Here is a 21,520-nt window from a genome sequence, read left to right on the forward strand (position 1 = left end):
GAAAGAGAGAGAGAGAGAGACAAGCCAAAAAACAGACCAAGCTATAACTAAGCTGTAGCTAAGACTAAGCTATAGCTAAGAAACAGACTCTTAGCTATAGAGAACACACTGATGATTACCAGCGGGGAGGGGTGGAGGGATGGATGAAATACCTAATGGGGATTAAGGAGTACTTGCGATGAGCACTGGGTGATGCATGGAATTGTTGAATCACTGTATTGCACACCTGAAACTGATATTACACTGATATAAACAAATATTAACAAATTAAAATAAAAAACTTTTTAAAAAGATTTCATGAAGATCAAGAATATAAACACAGAAAATCATGTGCACTGTATATATAATCCAGCAGTCATATTTCCCAATTGTTATTCAAATGTCTTCAAATACAATATTTTTATTTTTTCTGAATCATCGACCATAAAATCAGGAACAACATTATGGCCTTATTAATGGGACTTGTGAATTTATAACATTTGTGTTTTTATTTACTACAGTCAAGGTTAGATGCTTATTTCTTTTTTTTTTTTCTATCTGAACATTAATTTATTCTTTTTTTTTTTTGGTTACATAAGTGATTTTATTTTTTTTATTTTTTTTCCTCTTTTTTTTTCTTCAATATATAAAGTTTATTGTCAAATTGGTTTCCATACAACACCCAGTGCTCATCCCAACAGGTGCCCTCCTCAATACCCATCACCCACCCTCCCCTCCTTCCCACCCCCCATCAACCCTCAGTTTGTTCTCAGTTTTTAAGAGTCTTAAATGCTTATTTCTGATAAGTATTTGTTTTTAATTGGAAATTATGTACCCTTAAGTGTTGTTTTGTGTGAAACAAATGAGTCATTAATAACACAATAAATAAACTGTACGATGGGTGAGAATGTGGGCTCCGGCGTCTGACTGTGTAGGTTTACATCAGCTCTGTAACCTTCTAGCTCTGTGACCTTAGGCAAGTTAATTAATCTCCCTGAGCTTTTCATTCCTTCATCTATTATAGGGAGATGAGAACAGTAGTGTTATTCTGAAGCACTTCACACAGTATTTGCTCGTAGTAAATAAACACTGTTATCATTAGCTATTATTTTGTTTAAATATTAGTTTATATGTAATAATTCTGAAAACAGAAAGACATAAAAGAAGTGAAATTTCTTATTATTTCTTTAGGTAAAACCTCATGCTTTTCCAGGAAACATCACTAATGGTTTCCTTTAAAATGACAGGATACAACTAATTCTTTTCTATTTATCTTACAGAATTTAACTTTATATTACCAAAATAAAATTATCATTTGAACTCCTTTTATGGGAAAAAAATTTTAACTATATAATAGGGATTTAAAAAAAAATAGGTAATCCTCTAATGTAGTACAAATTCAAAAGTCATAAAGGAAACATAGTAAAAAGTAAGTCTCCTCTTTCTTACCCCTAATTCTCACGTCTCATTTCGAGAGGCAATCACTGTTACCGTTGTCTTTTTTTTTTATTATTTTTTTAATGTTTATTTATTTTCTAGAGAGAGAGAGAGAGTACAGCAGGGGAGATGCAGAGAGAGAGGGAGACACAGAATCTGAATCAGGCTCCAGGCTCTGAGCTGTTAGCACAGAGTCTGACACAGGGCTCAAACTACAAACCGCGAGATTATGACTTGAGCCAAAGTCAGACACTTAACTGACTGAGCCACCCAGGCTCCCCCCATTACCCTTGTCTTGTATATCCTTCCAGAAATAATTTATGCATATGCAAGAAATATATGTAATATATGTATATTTCCCCACCCATATATTTTTTTAATTTTTTAACGTTTATTTATTATCCAGAGATAGAGACAGAGTATGAGCATGGGAGGGACAGAGAGACAGGAGGAGACACAGAACCCGAAGCAGGCTCCAGGCTCTGAGCTGTCAGCACAGAGCCCGACATGGGGCTTGAACTCACAAACCATGAGATCATGACCCCAGCTGAAGTCTGACGCTTAACCAACTAAGCCACACAGGCGCCCCCCCCCAACCCATATTTTAAAACATAATACTGTATTATGTATGGTCTTCTGCATCTTGATTTTTACAATTTAATAATATTTCTAGGAAATTTTCTCTTATCAATACCAAGTCATTTTGTTTTATTCTTTTTCCCTGTTGCATAGTATTGCACTCCATGGTTGTTCTAGAACTTACTTAACCAGCTCTCTGCCAATGGGCATTTGGCTGGGTTTTTTTTGTTGTTGTTGTTGTTGTTACTGCAATATGTATTTACATGTTTAACCTCATGTGCAAATATATCTGTAAAATGAATTCCTAGATGTAGAATTTCCAAGTCAAAGAAAGTAAATGCATATGAAAATTCACTATTACTTTTTAAATTGTCCTCCAAAGAGAATGGACCAATTTGCCTTCCCACTCACATTAGTTGTCTCATCAGCATGAGGACATTATTAAATATTTTGAATTTTTCCAATCTTATAAGTGTCAACAGCATCTCATTAATCCTTGAATTTCATTGTTCTTGTTAGGGTGAGATTGAGCATCTTATCATTTATTCATGAATTATTTATATTTCCTTTATTATAAACTGTTCAAATAATTTGCCTATTTTTCTATTCAAATATTTATTTTTATAATTTTTTAAACATTTATTCATTTTTGAGAGACAGAGAAACAGTGCATGAGCGGGGAAGAGCAGAGAGAGAAGGAGACACAGAATTTGAAGCAGGATCCAGGTTCTGAGCTGTCAGCACACAGCCCGACACAGGGCTCAAACTCATGAACTGCGAGATCATGATCTGAGTCAAAGTTGGAAACTTAACTCACTGAACCACCACGGCATCCCTCAAATATTTATTTTTAAGGGGCACCTGGGTGGCTCAGTCCGTTAAGCGTCCGACTTCGGCTCAGGTAATGATCTCGCGGTCCGTGAGTTCCAGCCCTGCGTCGGGCTCTGTGCTGACAGCTCAGAGCCTGGAGCCTGTTTCGGATTCTGTGTCTCCCTCTCTCTCTGACACTCCCCCATTCATGCTCTGTCTCTCCCTGTCTCAAAAATAAATAAACGTTAAAAACAATTTTTTTAATATTTATTTTTAAATAATAAACTGTGTTAACTGTTTATATATTAAGGCACCTAAACTTGGTTTTGTGTGTGAGAGAAAGAGGGATTTTTCCTGTTTAGTCATTTGCCGTTGATTTTGTTATGGTATTTTTTTTCTTGCAGAAATGAAAAAATATATTTTTTTGGTTGAATCCCTGAAGGAGGTAGAAGACTACTGCAGTTGTCCCAGTAGGAAAGCCAGGTGGCTCGGGCTGACGTGATGTTGCTGGACGTGGTGATGAGTGGTAGGTATGAGAATGTAGGAATTGTAAGGCTAGAGCTCGGTTGATGTTGTTCCTGTAAACATGGCAGCAGGGGCGCCATGAGGTGGGTAAGGCGAGGGAAAGAGATGTTGCCTCTGAGGCTTTGGCCTGAGGGACTAGGTGGACGGTGGTGCCGCTGACTGAGATGGACGAGATTTTAGGGGGAGCAAGTCTCTAACCTGCTTTGGAGACATGCTTCCACATGCCTGGTTTCAGAATGTGATACATATTCAGGTCTTATTCATTCATCTTCTTCTGAGGTTCCTCCCATCAAAGTGAAAAGCTGAGTCAAACTATCCAGTTGGCATGTCTGAAGCAGTCATTACTACGTGGCGTATATTCACAGGTAGTGACTTCGAGAGCAAGAGCACTAACAACACCTGCAGTGTCATCACCTCACCCAGTGTCTGCTCGTCCTCTCTGCTGGGGACTTCAACACACACTATGGGATACACGGAGAAACACTGGCCCATCTCTGTGTCTGGGACTGATTTAAATGAGTTTGACTAGTTTTTCCTGAATTCACAGGTATTTAACCACCGAGTTGAATCAGTTTAGCAACTTGGCTAGTAACCTAATAACAAAAAAACCAGACTGGTTTGTACATGTCCAGAGGGCCGTGGTCTGTGAGCTCAGTTGGTGGGGGCAGGGGGAAAGGGTTGATTTTTTCAGAGACTCTGAAAACATAAAATTCCACATGGATGATTAACATTTCTATGCCACATAATGGGTGTTGGCACACAATGAATGGGAAGAAAATGTTATTGAAAGGGAAAAATACTATGTGATAGAATGATCTACCCTGGAAATTTAAGCCAATCTCAAGGAAATCTGTTTGCATCTGTCTTCTTCATGTATCCCTTTGACAGTAAAATTAGTGCAGAGCATTACTAGCCATGAGGGAGAGCAGCTGCTGACTAAGAACTTAGTTCAATGACTGAGATGAATTACCAAGCCTACCTGGTCCCCGGTTGTTCTCATGAAACCTATTTTACTTCTGGATATGCAAATCAAATATGCTGATATTTGAAGTGAGATAAAGTATAGGAGTAACCACATTGATTAACATGAGCAGCAAGCCCTACCTTAGGTAGACCAAGCATGTGATCCCCTGAAAGTTATAATGCAGGGGGGAAGGGGACCTCAAATGGCTGAGAGCCCAGCTGATATCTGATTGCGTCTGCATGAGAGAACTTCCAGTTGAGCTCAAACCACAGGGCTGTGGATGGCTCCTCATGTAGCAATAGCGACTGAAACATCTGCCATGCAGGTGACATAGGGGGTCAGAGAAAGTAACAAACACACATTGAGCATAAGACTCTCCAGAAGACTGGAGTACAGGAGTACGTATGCAGTTGAGATGGAAGAAAGGACAGTTCAATAACAGTTCAAGGTAGCACATGACTCCCAAATATAGGTGTTCAGGGCACAAAGAAGTAAGTGAAAGCTGAGAGTCTTCGTGCAGGAAGAGGGACTAGAAGTGTGAATTAAGACAGGGGAGTACACGCAGGCAGCCTGAAGAGTAGAGAGCATGGATATAGGTATGGTTTTAGAAATGTGCCTAATGCTCAAAGATCAAACAGCTTGATGTGGCTGGAAGACAGAATTTTTTTATACATTTTTTTCAATGTTTATTTATTTTTGAGAGAGAGTGAGACACAGAGAGGGGGAGGAGCAGAGAGAGAGGGAGACACAGAATCTGAAGCAGATTCCAGGCTCTGAGCTGTCAGCACAGAGCCCGATGTGGGGCTCGAACTCACAAACTGTGAGATCATGACTTGAGCCAAAGTCAGACGCGTAACCAACTGAGCCACTCAGGCATCCCGGAACACAGAATTTATGTATGTGTGCAACAGGTGATGACGTTGGAGATGGACCTTGAATAACAGGCTGTCTTTGAAGAGAAAGGTGAGCGCAAGAGTTTTAGGTTGAGGAGATTCTGTGTTTAGGTGAGAGGGGAGACCAAGGCGTGAAGGTCTCCAAGGAAAACACCCCTAAACAATACTTTGTAGAGAGACTATAATCCTTTAAATCAGTCATTAATTACTTTTTTAAAAATCCAATTTCCTCAAAAACAACTCCACACTGGGTAGGAAAAGGAAGGAGAGCCATTCAAGGAAGGAGAATCACTTAAGATTAGCTTTGTTAAGGAGGATGGCAATAATCTTGAGGGTTTCATCCTAAAGGAGAAAATTGGGGGTCGAAGGAATCTAATTGGAGCTGAGATCACTGATACCAGATGGTAGGACAGGACCATTCTCATTATTTCCCTTACTGTTGAAGCCACTGTCAGGAAGGAGCCACACCCTTCTTAGCCCATACACCAAATTTATGTTTTTGCAGATGTGTCACCGGGGGGGGGGGGGGGGGTGTTCCGGAAGAAGATGCTGAGATGGAGTTCAGAGGGCAAGATGTTTATGACACCTACTCTAAGGAGAGAAGATTGGGTTAGGCAGAAAGCAAAGAAGTTGAAATGCAGTGTAGACCCATCAAAACCTTGGCCAACCTGGCGGGTGGCTTTGGAGTGAATTTAGGGTTGTCTTGCATTGAGCTGACATGAGTGGGCCTTTATTCTCACATTGCTCATCACTGGCTGTGCGCTGCCCAGGAAGGACGTGACCTCAGGTGAAGGGAGGTGACCCTCTGCATTTGAGACAGAGTCAAACAGCTGCTTGCTGACTCTGCTCCCCACATCTGGGCATCAAGCCCTTCCTTGAAGTGGTAGAAGGAGGATCTGACTCTCCGTGGCTAGCACAAAGGGGTAACCAAGCTCAAAGTCACATTAATGAGAATATACTTTTCTTTCATGAACCTAATAAAGTTAGTAATATTGCAGGATTGCTGAGCGAGACAGTCAAGAAAGAATTCTTGAGACGTTTCACCAGGCAGCTTAGTAAGTTTATTTAAGCAGCATGGAGACAGGACTTACGGGCAGAAAGAGCTGTACCCTGGCTGTGTGAGGCTGGTGGTTATATGCTTAGTGCTCAAGGGGGAGAGAACATGCATGGAGTATTTGATCATAAATGTTTCTTGGAATCTCTACTCCTAAAACTACTTCTGGGGCTTACCATTCAGTTTGAAATTAACTATCGATGAAATTTACAGGTCATCTTGAGACCCTTTAAGGATATAGCAACCAGCACTTATCTGATCCTTATTGAAACTATGCAGGCTACAGGTCAGCTTTCTGGGCTGAAAGTGGAGATATTTCTGCTTCTATCCCTCATCAATAAGACCAATGCTTACTTCGGTCAGTGTGTCTGCTTATTTACTTTAAAAAAAGAAATCAGTCTCATTGATCATTGGCAAAAATGGGGTTCCCAATACAAGAGTCTGGAGCCCACCATCCCCATCCCTCTGCAGCCAGAATCTTCCTCTGGATGGCAAGTGGTGGGTCATGAGACAGACAGTCCTGAAAGAAGGGTAAGGTATAATAAAAATAAGATTTGGTCTTTGTCCCAGGTTTCTGGCACAGAGCTTCAAAAACCTTTAGAATTTTGAGACATATGTCTTTGTTATGCTAATGATGAAACCAGGGTCAGTGGGGGAGCTTGTTAGCTTCAGAATGGCGGACAGTTGCTGGAAAACCCAACCTTATGATTAGAGTGTTAGAACTTTCAACCCTACCTCCAACCACTGGGGAGAGGAGAGAGGCTGGAGATTGAGTTTAATCACCAATAGCCAATAATTTAATCAATTGTGCCTGTGTAATGAAACCTTGATTTTAAAAACTGAAAACAAAGGTTTAGAGGAGCTTCCTGGATGGTGACCTACTTATGTACCAGTTGGGTGGCATACCCCAACTCTACAGGGACAGAAACTCCTGCACTCTGGACCCCCCAGACCTCACCCTGTAGTTCCCCTTCATCTGGCTGTTCATTTGAATCTCCTTTATAATAAAATGGTAATTATAACACTTTCTTGAGTTCTGTGGGTTGTTCTAGTGAATTATCAAACACGAGGGGGGCATTGTTAGAAATCCTGAATTTGCAGCGGAGTTGAACAGAAGTTCAAGTGGCCCCCAAGACCTCAAGCTGGTGTCTGAAGGGGAAGCGGTCTCGTAGAACCGAGCCTTTCTTAACGTGTTGGGTCTATGCTAACTCTGGGTAGTTAGTGTCAGAAGTGAATTGTAGGACACTCAGATGGTGTTGGGAAACACAACGTGTTGATCAACACATATCAGGGCACTCTAGCCCCGCCAGGCTGACACAGAAAATTACCCATGACACCTCTCCACACTTCCAGGTCGCACACACCTAAGTGCCAAGTAGACATTTTCAGGGCAGAAAACAGGAAGTGCTGGAAGTCACTGAGGCAGTGAGCTGCCAGTTTACACCTGCCGGAAGCCAGCCGGTTTGTGCTGCAGTGGCTGCAGAGGTCAAAGAGCAGCTGAGATGTCAGACCATGTTCATGATGTCTGATAACCACATAGTATACTTTCTTCTTCAACGTGGAAGGGAAAAAAAAGGTGTTTGAACCAAAATAAATCACTCCCTTTGTCTAAATTTACATTTAGAAACTAAAAGGGAGTCCATATACCAACAATTGTTACCTAAAATAAGGAAAAACTATGGATTTTCTTTAAATTTTTTTTTATGTTTATTTATTTTTGAGACAGAGAGAGACAGAGCATGAACGGGGGAGGGTCAGAGAGAGGGAGACACAGAATCTGAAACAGGCTCCAGGCTCTGAGCGGTCAGCACAGAGCCCAACACGGGGCTCAAACTCACAGACCACGAGATCATGACCTGAGCCGAAGTCGGACGCTTAACCGACTGAGCCACCCAGGCGCCCCAAAACTATGGATTTTCTAATGATATTTTGGAGGCAAACTAAAACCAACCACTCATTTTCCATAAAACTGGACTACCTGTAAAAGAACACTGAAATTTTTAACCAGTTAAAATCAGCCATTGGATTTGATGTGGAAAAAAAAAATGTGTTTCCCCTCAGCAAATATTCTTCCAAATTGATATGCAGTGGGAAAATAACAAAAGCAAAACCTCTTACTTTAACATTAAACAGCATACATTTCTCCTTTCTTAGAGATTGGGGAAATCCCAGAATTCTTGGGATAGCTCCCTATGACCGAGGAGTGAAACATTTCTAGAAACTCCAAGTGGTGCTAGCCTATGTTATTGAAACTTTGATACACACCCAAGTTAAATAACTCCTCATCTGTAATTCTTTTTTGAGGGATGGAGGGGATTTATTTAGACTTTTCAAGAAACTCAACTAATTCATTTAATCAAAGATGTTAAGATTTATGTAACACCATGAGGTTTTTTGGTTTTGTTTTAAAATATTTATTTTTGAGAGAGAGAGCAAGCAGGGGAGGGGCAGAGAGAGAGACAGAGAGCGAGAGAGTGAGAAGAGAGGGAGAGAGAGAGAATCCCAAGCAGGCTCCACGCTATCAGCGCAGAGCCCAACACATGGGGCTCGAACTTTCAAACTGTGAGATCATGACCTAAGCCAAACTCAAGAGTCAGTTGCTTCACCAAAGGAGCCACTCAGGCCCCCCTGTTGGGTTTTTTGTTTGTTTGTTTTTAAGGAAGGAGATGATTTAAAAATATTCTGTGCTTGATTCTACTTACATGAGGTACCTAAATAGTCACATTCAGAGAGATAGAAAGCTGAGTGGTGGTCACCAGGGATGCCAAGCTGCTCCCTAATGGGAGGGAGAATAGGGAATTATTGTTTGATGGGTACAGAGTTTGGGCAGATGAACATGTTGGGACGGATGGTGGGGATGACTGCAGAACAATACAGATGTGATTACTGCCACGAAATTCTATACCTAGAAATGGTTCAAACCAGTAAGTTTTATTTTATATATATTTCACTAAATAGAAGAAATATTTTCTGCAGAAACTTAGCTACAATGGGTGAGTAAGAGGGTTACACCACTTCCGTGGCAATGACCAGACAGTGAACTTGGTGATTAGGCCTGACTGGCTATACAAAATCAACAGTTTCAAGGAGTATTGCTGTGGCTTGTCTGATAAAATAGAAATCCATTTTCTGACTTGCTGACAGAATAACTAAGAATGTGATTAAGAGAATGCTTTCAAGGATGAGAGGTCAAAAATGTGGCCTGTGCCCTATGCTAGCAATGGGAAGCATAGGGCAGGAAAAGAATTCTTCTCACAGAGCAGGAATTCACTACATTTTCTCCTTAAAAGCCACTTTTAAAACATAGGATTATCATTATCTAATGAGAAAAAATACTGGGTTTTTTTGTTGTTGTTATGGGTACAATCCATTCCTTGATTTTATTAATTGTCCTCCCTTATGTGTTATCATTTAACTAATATACACTGATTCTTTTAACTACCAATGTACTTGGGACATGGACATGGGACATGAACTCACCCAACATGGGACATGAACTCACAACCCTGAGATCAAGAGTCAAGTGCTCTACCAACTGAACCAGCCAAGCCCCCACAACCAATGTACTTTAAATCAAAGCCTTTTTTAGACTTTTTTTTAGAAAGTTTATTTATGGGGGGAGGGAGGGGCAGAGAGAGAAGGAGAGAGAGAGAATCCCAAGCAGACTCTGCCCTGTCAGCACAGAGCCTGACTCAGGGTTTGAACCCACGAACCCATAAGATCATGACCTGAGCCGAAATCAAGAGTTGGATGCTCAACTGACTCAGCCACCAGATGCCCCTAAATCAGCCTTTTTTAATTAAAAAAATGTAAAATTCCTAAATATGAGTCTCCTTAAATGGGAAAGTTTATATTGTATTTCCTCTGATACTTTACTTAATTTTAATTTTGGAACTTACACATTACAAATCAGTGAATTATGATGTTATACCTAAAGTAGCCAAATATAAAGTAGTTATAAAATAGCCAAGTAAACTGAAAATAAATATAAGTATTATTTATACGGAAATATCTACATGACAATTACATGATATAATAATACATGAAAAGTTCTTAAGACAGTCTAGCACGTAGCTGAGTGTTTTAACTAAAAGTTTTTTGTTGACAAATATTGATATCTTTAATTTGCTTCATTTTAAGTCCATGAAGTATGTAATAACTGCTTAGTGTGTTTTTACTAGGTAAAAGGCATATTATAGGCTGTATGAGGGAACAGAAAGTTGAAGGAGATACATACAACATTGAGAGAATCATCACTTCTTCTGGGGATGGGGAGAAGACAATTAACATAAGTAACAAAGTAACTGACATAAGAAAGGATACCCAAGTGTTATGGAGATTCAGATAGATCAGGGGGAATTTCGCAGAGGAAGAGGCATTTTTCCCGGACCTTGAAGAATAGAAGGATTTCCACTGGTGAATGTGAGAGAGGGTGGTGAGGAAGGAGGAGGGAGAGCACAGAGGCAGCGGGGGAGGAGTGAGCGTAGAAACAGGGTATCGGATGTATTCGGAACACCAGACACGGCAGGAGAGTTCTTGGAGGTCAGCCTGGAGAGGCTGGTTGGGGTCAGAGCATGGAGATCTCAGATTCTGAGAGAAAGGGACCCCTTGAAGCTGCAGGTACACAAAAGAACATGGCTAGAGGAAGTTTTAAGAAGATGAATCTACAAGCATTCTGCTCCTGCTGTGTTGAAAGAAAGGAAAATGATTGGCTCTCATTTCATAGGTGGGCACTGGCTTGCCTGAGCACAGAGCCAACCCTTGCTTTTCAGACTTGAAGTGCACTGTTTTTGCATGCTTTCCAGCACTTTAAGAGATCTTGCCCATACTGCTGTATCTGTATGGATCTGCAGGTGAGGTGCCCTCAGTGGCTCCCGGGTGGGCTTCCTGATGGACTTCTACAAGTGGTTAGGAGCTTAGAGGGATCCACATCCCTCTGTGGCCCTCACAGAGCCCAGGCTGCTGTTGTCGCAGCCCCTGCCCTTGCCCCAAGTCATGCAGCCTGCTTCAGTTTTCTGGATGCGGCGAGAAAGGAGTGGGTCTCTCCACACAGCTGAGGGAGCCAGCTCTCACATACTATCACTTTCCCCCGTGGCAGAAGCTGCCATCCAGCTGAGAGAAGTCTCTCCTGAGAGAGAGAGACAGACTTTGTGAGACAAGCAATGTTGGTAAAATAAAACTGTTCCTCTTACCATTTTCATTGGGTCCACTCCTGATTTTTTTTTTCCCCTTCAGTGATGTGCTGGAGCTTCTCTGCTAAACTCCCGAAACTCCTGGACTTCCCAAAAGGCAACGTCATGCGTGGGCAACTGTCAAAATTGGTGTTCCTCAGGGGGGGCAGCAGTGGAAAACTCTTATTCCACCATGTTGCTGCCATCCCTTTGCAGATCTCCTTTCAAAGAATAAAGATTAATTCTGGGAAGATTTCTTTGTTCATTCACACCTTGCAGAGAATTTTTTTTTAATGCTTATTTATTTTTGAGACAGCACACGCACAAGTCAGGGAGGGGCAAAGAGAGAGGGAGACCGAGGCTCCAAAGCAGGCTCCACACTGACAGCAGGGAGCCTGATGCAGGGCTCAAACTCATGAACCATGAGATTATGACCTGGGACGAAGTCGGATACTCAAACCCAGCCACCCAGGTGCCCTGAGAATTATTTTTTTTATACTTTCTGAGTCTGTAAAATCGAAACAATTCAAGGCATTTTCTTCAGAATCAAAACTCAAATTGATGGATGTCAGTCATATGATGAATAAATTCAATCTTTTGAAGATTGGCTTATACCAGGGTAACTGAGTAGAACTGAATTTCTGTGCTGCTTCTGAAGGAAATTCCAAAAGTGGTGGCCCAAAGAACATTTTTGAAAACAGACAGCATTACTCAAATTCAATATATGACCTCTTATAGAATCTGCTTTGAGATTCAGTCTTTTTTTTTTTTTTTTGGTTTTTTTCAAATTTAACAAGTTTGTTTTCAAAACAGAGTTTTATTCTTTCACCAAAAGTTTGTATCGGAGGCTGCTAGTGCTCACAGATCTCAAACTAATCCTCTCCTTCCCGGTCACACAGCTAGACTGCGCTTCCCAAGTCCCCGCTGTCTAGAGGTAGTCTATGCAACTCGTTGTGGCCAGCAGAATGTGGTCCCTAATCCATCTTCAGATTTTCTAAGAGTCTCTCACCCCTTGTCTGTTGGTTGGATGCAGAGAATCTTCTGAGGACTCTCGGGGTCCAGAAGACAAGAGCCACAGAGTCCTTGAGTGACCATGTGGAACAGCCTCCTGGCCCACACCTGCCCATCATGGGTTGCGACTCTTCTGTGCTGAAGCCAGTCAGCTTTGTCGATTACATGTTATGGCAGTGAGCCTCCCCTGACTAATGTCCATCACGCCTCTTAGAATCTGAGGGAGCTCCTGAGACTTTCCAGGTGATATGTATTTTGTATCTGAACCCCGAATGTCCAGACCACTGGACACACTGCTGTTTTTGGATTTATTTAAGACTAGTGTTGTGTTTCTTTAGCACCCCAAGCAAGTCACTCCTCTTGATTCAGTTTCTGTTTCACTGTCTGTGAGTGTCATTCAGTCCATCCACCTCTGCCAGAGATTTCTGTGAGGACGGTTTGCTGTTGCCGGGAAGAAGCTTTGACTGTTCAGGGCCCCCTGTTTTACAATTTGTCACCCACCTTCGGCAGCTCTGTCAACAGGCCTGCCCTTCGCACTTCCCTGCGAAGTGTCAGAGTCTTTCCCACATTGTCTTGAATGTGCGCTTAGGTATTGTGAGCTGTCAGCACCCAGTAAAGCCTGACCCGTGGTGCCAGAACTTTCGATAACAGAAACAGCCCACTAAGTTCTTAGAGAATGAGAAATCTATTTTAATATCAGCCTCAAGCTCCCTTTTTGTGTCCTCGGGGAGAGATATGTACAAATACATTCTATTTGTGTTGTGGAACGAGTCAGAGTGCGAACTAGTAATTTGACCAAAGTGACCAAGTTCTTGTGTCTTAGGTTCAAAAACCCTCAATAGACATAGTAAGTGAATAAATTTATCTGGCGGCTCAAATCTGCCACATAGGTGTTTTTATGGTTTTGTTACCTATATTTACTGGCTTAGCAATAATGTAAGGTGGATAGAGGTCTGGATATTGTCTTTACATCTCCTGGAGGGGCTTTGACATGAAGACCATGCCTGCTAGATAACCCCGTGTGTAAATGTGGAATGTGATTCTGGCAGTTGTGGCGAATAAAAATGTTCTGTAGTATTATTCAAAGACCATAGTATTTTGCTTCCAGCAAAAATGTTTATGATTGTATAAAAATCAGAGCAGCCCATGGGCTTGTAGTCTGCCTGAAAAGAAATTATTGAGAACCACTAATCTAATAACCCTGTTGTTGTTTTTTTTTTTTTAGATTTAATATTCAAACACCTTTGAAGGTGCCTTCATTTAAATTGCTTGTGGCTTTCTTAGAACTACATCCCTTTTGTATGAAAAGCTGAATGACAGCTGTCATAGCCTGAAGTCATTGACGAGATGTTACAGTTCAATCTCCTCCAGTGACAGTCACACACCTAATAATGCATAGAACTGGGGACAATGCTAAGCATTCTGAGCAAACAATTTTAAGATGCCTCTGAAGGAAGAGAGATGATTGCTGATATTCACAAATATGGGGGAAAACCATCCCTCTGAGGATTAAATTGATGCTAGGAGAACATGATCCGTACAAATGATCCTCACAGACTGTGCAGTGCTGTATTAAATGATTATCATTGTTTCTTTTACTGTAAATGTTTACTGTGCATCTATAATGCACCAGGCACTGTGCCTAGACATTTGGATGCATCAGCAAACAGTTCAAAGCCCATGACATATATACCTGAGTGCTGGACAGACAGTATAGGACAGATTTCTAATATAAGGTCTGGAGGTAACTGATGATGTGTTGATATAAAATAAAGCAAGGTCAGTATAGAGAGAGTTACAGGTAATGATATTTGCCTCGTATGGTCAGGGAAGGCCTCTCTGAGGAGGTGACATTGATGGGAACCCCGGGAGATGGGAAGGAGTGAGCCATGTGGAGATATGAAAGAAGAGGGTGAGGATGGGAACTTGGGAGTGTTCAGCATCCATGGCTGTGTTATTCATAGCCATTGACTTGGATGAGATTATCTAGAGAGAGAATATTGAGAGAAATTTAGACAGACAAGAGGAGAGGGGTACTCCCGGGTCACTCCATCAGTTAGAGAGTGCAGAGAGGAAGAAGAGCCAGCAGTGAAGACCAAGAAGCAATGAGTCGGGTGGAAGGAAGATGGGGAGTGTGTGATGTCCCAAAGCCAAGTGAAGAAAGTGTTTTCAGAAAGAAGCTTGAGCTGGTGGTTATCATACAGAAACAAATATTATAATTAAATTCCCATCTCACTTAACCTACAAAAATAGGTTCCACTTGGATTAAAGACCTACATGTTCGGACCTGGGTGGCTAAGTTGGTTAAATGTCTCTCTTTTTTTTTTAATCTTTTTTTAATGTTTATTTTTGAGAGAGAGAGAGAGGCAGACTGCAAGTAGTGGAGGGGCAGAGAAAGAGAGGGAGACACAGAATCTAGAAACAGGATCCAGGCTCAAGCTGTCAGCACAGAGATTGACACGGGGTTCGAACCCACAAACTATGAGATCGTGACCTGAGCCGGTCGCTCAACCGACTGAGCCATCCAGGCACCCCTTAAATGTCTGACTCTTGATCTCAGCTCAAGTCTTGATCTCAGGGTCGTGAGTTCAAGCCATGATGGGCATGGAGCCTACTTAAAAAAAAAAAAAAAGACCTACATGTGAATAGCAAACCTTAAAAATTTTTTGAAGGAAGTATAGACAAATAATTTTATGACCTCAGCAATGAAAGAATGTCTTTGTAAAAAAGACATAAAGAGCACATACCATGGAGGAGGAAAATGAATAAATTTTACATTTCTATTCATTGAAAACCAATATTAAAAAGTAAAAAGACAAATTATGAACTGGGAGGAGATATTTGCAATGTATATAAGGACCAAAAAGCCTCTTAATAATTCAGAATGTATTTTTAAAAACTCCTACAGATTACTAAGACAATGACACATAACCCAATAGAAAAATGGGCAGAGCCAAAGTTGGATGCTCAACCGACTGAGCCACCCAGGTGCCCCGATTTTTTTTTTTTTAAAGAAGATGGGAGTGAATGTCCAACGTTGCTAAGAGGTCAACTGTGCTAAGGACAAAGGACTGACCATTGGATCTTGCCAGGTATGTGTCACTAATGACTCGACTGAGCACAATTCCAGTGAGTCGTGGGTCAAAAGCCTGCCTGGAATGGATTGGAATGAAGAGAGGACGGGAGGTGAGGAAATGCGCGCAGCAAGGGCCAGCCTGAGATTCTTCATCATGGGGAACAGAAAATAGTGGGAAAGCAGGAAAAGAATAAAAAGGTATATATTCTTGAGCAAAATATTTTTAAAGCATCTAATAAGAAGTGAAAATAGTTCTTTCAGGAGAGACTATTAAGAACCACATCTATTCTTGCATAGTTGACAGATAAGGAGATACAATTCAAAAGTGAAGGAGCTGGTCTTAGATGAGAGTGTGAGAATTGTATATTCATATTATTGATGCAATAACAGTATTACCAAGGCTGGGTGGGTGGTGGTCTTCATGCAAGAGAGCAGAGCACACAGACATACGTGATCTTTTTTTTTAATTTTTTTTTTTAGTTTATTTATTTATGTATTTTGAGAGAGACAGAGTGAGTGGAGGATGGGCAGAGAGGGGGGAGGAGAGAGAGAGAATCCCATGCAGGCTTCATGCTCAGTATGGAGCCCGACGCAGGCCTTGAACCCACAAAACCGTAAGATCATGACCTGAGCTGAAATCAAGAGTCAGACGCTCAACCAACTGAAGCACGCAGGTGCCCCTAGAGTTTATTTCTAAGACAGACTGTATTTACATTCCTGGTATTTCCTGTGTTTAGTTACCTGTTCATCTCTGCTGGCACCCACCAACGTCTTGCTAGGTCCAGCCTGTCTCTGCAGTAACGGAATCCAACCTTACTGGGCACCCAAACCCAAACTATGTGCCGTGCACTAGATAAAGTCACCTGACAAGGTGAGAGACCCCCCTCCCCCCCACACACACACGGGTTAGACCTAGATCAGCCCCGGTGATGCACCAGCTTCTGATTCTAGGACTAACTTCTGGAGGCATTGGTCCTTCCTTCCATAGGGGATGGGAGGTCCAAATAGGAGACGATACAGAATGTGAAAGTTGACAGAAGCAAAGGAGGTCCCAACTAGGAAAAACTGGTGAGAAAAGGAAGGTCTGAGAAAACATATCCAAAGAAGGAAATGAGAAATGCTGCTGAAAACAGCAGTTACAGGAAACAGCCCAGAGGAAATTCAGGAAGGGAGCGCATTGCTCATCTAAGTAGAATGAACACTATACTAATGGCATTAGGTGTGTGAAATTATACACTGGCTGACTGAGTCTTTTATTTTTATTTTTTAAGTTTATTTGTATGTATGTATGCATGTATGTATGTAATCTCCACACCCAACACAGGGCTCGAACTCACACCCCGGAGATCAAGAGTTACATTCTCTTTTGACTGAGCCAACCAGGCACCCCTGGATCTTTCATGTTTAATATCTAATCCACTGTACTTAAATCTAGCTGGTAGGGGCACCTGGGTGGCTCAGTCGGTTAAGCATCCAACTTCGGCTCAGGTCATGATCTCACGGTTCATGAGTTCGAGCCCCACATCAGGCTCTGTGCTGACAGCTCAGAGCCTAGAGCCCACTTCGCATTCTGTGTCTCCCTCTCTCTCTCTGCCCCTCCCTGACTCGTGCTCTGTGTCTGTCTCTCTCAAAAATAAATAAACATTAAAAAAATTTTTTTAAAAATCTAGCTGGTAGGTAAGTAGCTTCTTCTAAATGGTTCTTCAAGAACCACTCCCTAAAACAAACCATGCTACATTTTCCAAACCAGTTTTGGGGGCACTGGAGATATTTGCTGGTTTTACAATACTTCAAAAGGATTGTCGTATTCTAGTTCTTGCAATTGGATCTTTTATCACTGCTGTTTCAAATTCATCTGACCAGAATCCGCTCCAGTGTCCTAAAAGGAAACAAGGTCAGTCTGTGTGAAAATTTTTGTTCTAAACATTTCAAAGTTTCTATTCTTGTTCCGTCAGTGGGGAGTTGAAGTGTGGGGACGTGTGGGCTGGGTTTTGTTTTTTTTTTATTCATTTCATAGGTCAGAAACTGTAGTATTTTCTGCCTCCGAGCCAAGGGAGGAAAGAAAAATGTGACACGAGTTTGGCCCCCGCTACCTCCACTGAGTGGCAGGGTCACTTAATGGCACCAAAGTGTACCTGGTCATGTTCCTTTAAAGTGTCCTCTGGTCGTGATTTTTTTGGAATAGAGACGAGGTAAATATGGACAGGGGTGAGAGTGGTAATGGTGTCCTCAGGGCAGAGAAAGTTCTGAGAGCAGAATTCCCAGCAGAAAACCGGACTGGACAGCTTTGCCATAGCCCAGCTTGCAGCAGGGCAAAAGCACCCCTCCGTGAATTCAGGTTAATTGCTGCTAAAATTATACTGGATTTTTTCTTTCCTTCTCCTTTTTTTTTTTTCGTACTCTTTATTGTCACAAGAAAAAAATCTAGGAAATTTTATAAAAACACATTCTGTCAAAAAAGGAAGTTCCTTTGCACTTGTCCTTGGCAAATCTTTAGGGCAGTGAGTTTTCTCCACTAGCAGACTCAGACCTACCCAGTTTCTGAACCAATATTTATGAGGGCAGGAGTACATCTGTGTATCTTTCCTCACTCCCAACATCATCACCAGCAGGTTGAGTCAAGAAGGTGTTGGTCTTTTAAAGCCCTGCTCCCTCCTGGGTGGAGTATGGGCCCCGTTACAGGCTACATTGTGTGCCCTCAAAATGTTTGGGTTGAAGCTCTACCTTCCAGGAGCTCAGAATGTGGCTGTATTTGGAGACAGGGCTTTTAAAGATGTAATTAAGTCTGAATAAGGTCACGAAGGTAGGTCCTAATTCCAACAAGATTTGAGTCTTTGTAAGAACAGGAGATTATGACACAGGCACACACAGGGGAAGACCACATCAAGATACAGGGAGAAAACAGTCATTGACAAACCAAGGAGGGAGGCCCCGGAAGAAACCAATCCTACTGTCCTCTTAATCTTTGGCTTCCAGCTTCCAGAACTGGGAGGAAATAAATTTTTGTTGTTTCACATCACCTAGTCTGTGGTACTTTGCTACGGTGGCCCTAATAAACAGAGACAAACTCCACACACTCATTCCCACCAAATACCAGCTCTTCTCTCCTCCTCATTCAACAAGCCAGTGTGAGTCGACCGCGGCCAGGATGGCTCTCTGTCCTGCACCCATCCCTTATACTAGGACTTGGCATACTTTGCCTGGAGAGGGCCAGAGAGGAACTATTTTAGACTTGGAATGCCAAGAGGCAAAAGAGAGAGAAGATGATGTAGTTGCTAATATAAATGTAAAATGTTACACTTACACTTGTACACAAATGTTCATAGCAGCGACAGTCCCAACAGCCAAAAGGTGAAAACAACCCCAAGGTTCATCAATATTCATCAATAAGGCAAATGGACAAACAAAATGTGGTATATGCACACAATGGACTAGTATTCAGCCTTCCTTAAGAGGAAGGAAATTCTGACACATGCTACAACATGGGTAAATCTTGAAAATATTACGCTAAGGCCACAATAAGCCATAAGCTTATTATGTCATAAGCCAGACACAAAAAGACAAATATTGTGTCATTCCACTTCTATGAGGTACTTAAGATAGGCAAATTTGTAGACAGACAGTAGAGCAGTGGTTACGAGGGGCTGGAGGGAGGAGGAAATGGAGAGTTAGTGTTTAATGGGTATAAGAGTTTCTGTTGAGGATGATGAAAAGGTTCCAGAAATGCAGAGTAGTATTTGTTACACAGCATTGTGAACATACTTAATGTCACTGAACTGTACACATAAAAATAGTTAAACTGTGAATTTCATGTTAGGTATAGTTTACTACCACCACTACAACAACAAAAAAAGGTTATCCCCCTTCCCCCAAATGTAACGATTTAAAAATATTAAATACAGGGGCACCTGGATGGCTCAGTCGGTTAAGCTCCTGACTTCAGATCAGGTTTTGATCTCATGGTTCATGGGGCTGACAGCTCAGAGCCTGGAGCCTGCTTCAGATTCTGTGTCTCCCTCTCTCTCTGCCCCTCCCCCATTCACACTTGCTCTCTCTCTCTCTCTCTCTCAAAAATTAAAAAAAAATGAATAAAAATATTAAATACAAGGCTAAGGGTGGGGTGCATGTGGATCGGAGGGGAGGCAGACTGGCCCCCAGATCATAGCGTGACTACTCCTGCCCTAACCCGTTCAGCTGGTGTCTCACCTCTATTCTCTATTTCTTGATGGTAAGCAAGAGGTCTGCTCTAAACAGACAGATCACCAGTAGCTGTCAACATCTGGATTCCCCAATGTGAGGTGCTCTGGGTCATGGTTTTACTTTTCTCCATCACCCTGTGTTGCTGAATGCATGAAGACATCTCTGGATGCTTTAGGGCTTTGTCCACTAAAGCTATGGATGGAGATGTGTGAAGTCTTTGCTTGGGAAATGAGTCCTCCATGGAGGATACAAACAAATTAAAAAGCATGATTCTGGTTTTATTATAATGGGACCACACTTAATATCCAAAATGAGAAAACAAAGCTGAAGTCATTGTTTACATAACAAGGGAGAGCTATGCTGGCTAGACTCTGTCTCCCTGTGCAGAATACAGTGTTGACTTACAATGGGTTTTGGGAACATGAGTCAGGGATTGGGACACTTTCAGAGGCGCAAGTGGATTAACATCATCCGGAGAAGTGTGGTCACTGGCTGAGTTATTATTGATTGGTTGGCACTTGGTGTGTTTATTAAAGTGAGTCCATCTCTGATTGACTTATTTTCAAAAGACAGGGGTTGAACTAATTGGTCAGCTTGTAAATGCATGTTCACCGAGGCAAGTTGTCATTGATCGATCGAGTGGATATAACACCAGTTCTGATGGCTACTTGTTACCATGCCTGCAGAACAATCAGGTTTTCCCTAGGTTGGTAGGAACTTTTAAATTCTCATGTTTAATCTGTGTCGCTGTCTTTCCGGCCATTAAATATCTTTGTTATCCTCCATGGCAAAGACTGCCGGTTGCCTACCTAATAGCCATTCTCCCCTCCTGCCTTACTAATAGAGCCCTGTTTTAGTTCACGGTAGCAGTGTTCCCAGACAAACTTGCATATTAGGTGGACGATGTGACACAGTCCTAACCAGTGAGATGTGAGCAGAATCATTGGGCGCTGCTTTCAGCGAGATGTGAGCAGTGAGATGTGAGCAGAATCATTGGGTGACCTTCAAAGGAAAGCAGAATCAGTAGGTATGCCCCTTTTCTCCTTCCTGCCTGGAAGGAAGACAAATGTCTGAGGGGCAGAAGCCATCTTGGCTCCATGGAAACCAAAGTGACACCCTAATGATGGCAGAGAGAAAGAGAGAAAGAGATCCTGAACGTGGTGAAGCTATCATATCAGCTCTGGACTTGCAGCTGTGCAAAAAAACAAAATGGAAATCAAAAACAAAACCCAAACCTCTATTTGGTAGCTACCATGAGCTGAATTTTCTGTTGTGTGTAGCCAAGCCTATTTCCAATTGATAAGCCGGCCGTTCTGGGTTTTTTTGATCTGTCCCCTCACAATCATACCAATGGCACCTGTGCATACTCATTGCACAGCAGAGTTCTCAGCCCACCACGGGATACACTGTCAATATATAATTGTCGAATGTGCAATTCCCAAAGGAAGTTTTTTGTGCCTTGTGATAGGAGGCAATAAGTACAAAACGTCATCTATGAAGTAATCTTGCCAAAAAGATTTAAAGTGAATCCGATCACGAAGAAACTATTCAACAAATTCAGCCTAGGAGACAATCTAAAACAACTCACCTGAACTCTCCCAGAAAGTTCCAGGAGACAAAACAATAAACAATAAGGTGGGGGATTATTCTGGATTTAAAAAGACCAGACAACATCACAACCAAATGCAATGTGTGGAACCTCAGCTGAATCCTGGATCCAACAACAAAAGATATCGGGGTCACCCAAGATACCTGGACTTACCTGCCTGAAATCCTGAAGGCACCCAATATGGCCTGTGTGGTGTAGAAAAGCCATTTCTC

General features: G+C 41.9%; 1 protein-coding gene across 1 annotated transcript in view; it reads left to right on the forward strand.

Moving 5' to 3' along the window:
• UBAC2 (UBA domain containing 2) overlaps positions 1-21,520 on the forward strand; it is a 251,911-nt gene that overhangs the window by 38,011 nt on the left and 192,380 nt on the right. The window contains exon 2 of the mRNA XM_027065152.2: positions 3,210-3,331. The gene's annotated coding sequence lies outside the window, so the exon portion shown is untranslated. The remainder of the gene's footprint in view (positions 1-3,209; positions 3,332-21,520) is intronic.

The sequence above is a fragment of the Acinonyx jubatus genome, chromosome A1 (assembly GCF_027475565.1).
Source record: "Acinonyx jubatus isolate Ajub_Pintada_27869175 chromosome A1, VMU_Ajub_asm_v1.0, whole genome shotgun sequence".
Classification (NCBI taxonomy): Eukaryota; Metazoa; Chordata; class Mammalia; order Carnivora; family Felidae; genus Acinonyx; species Acinonyx jubatus.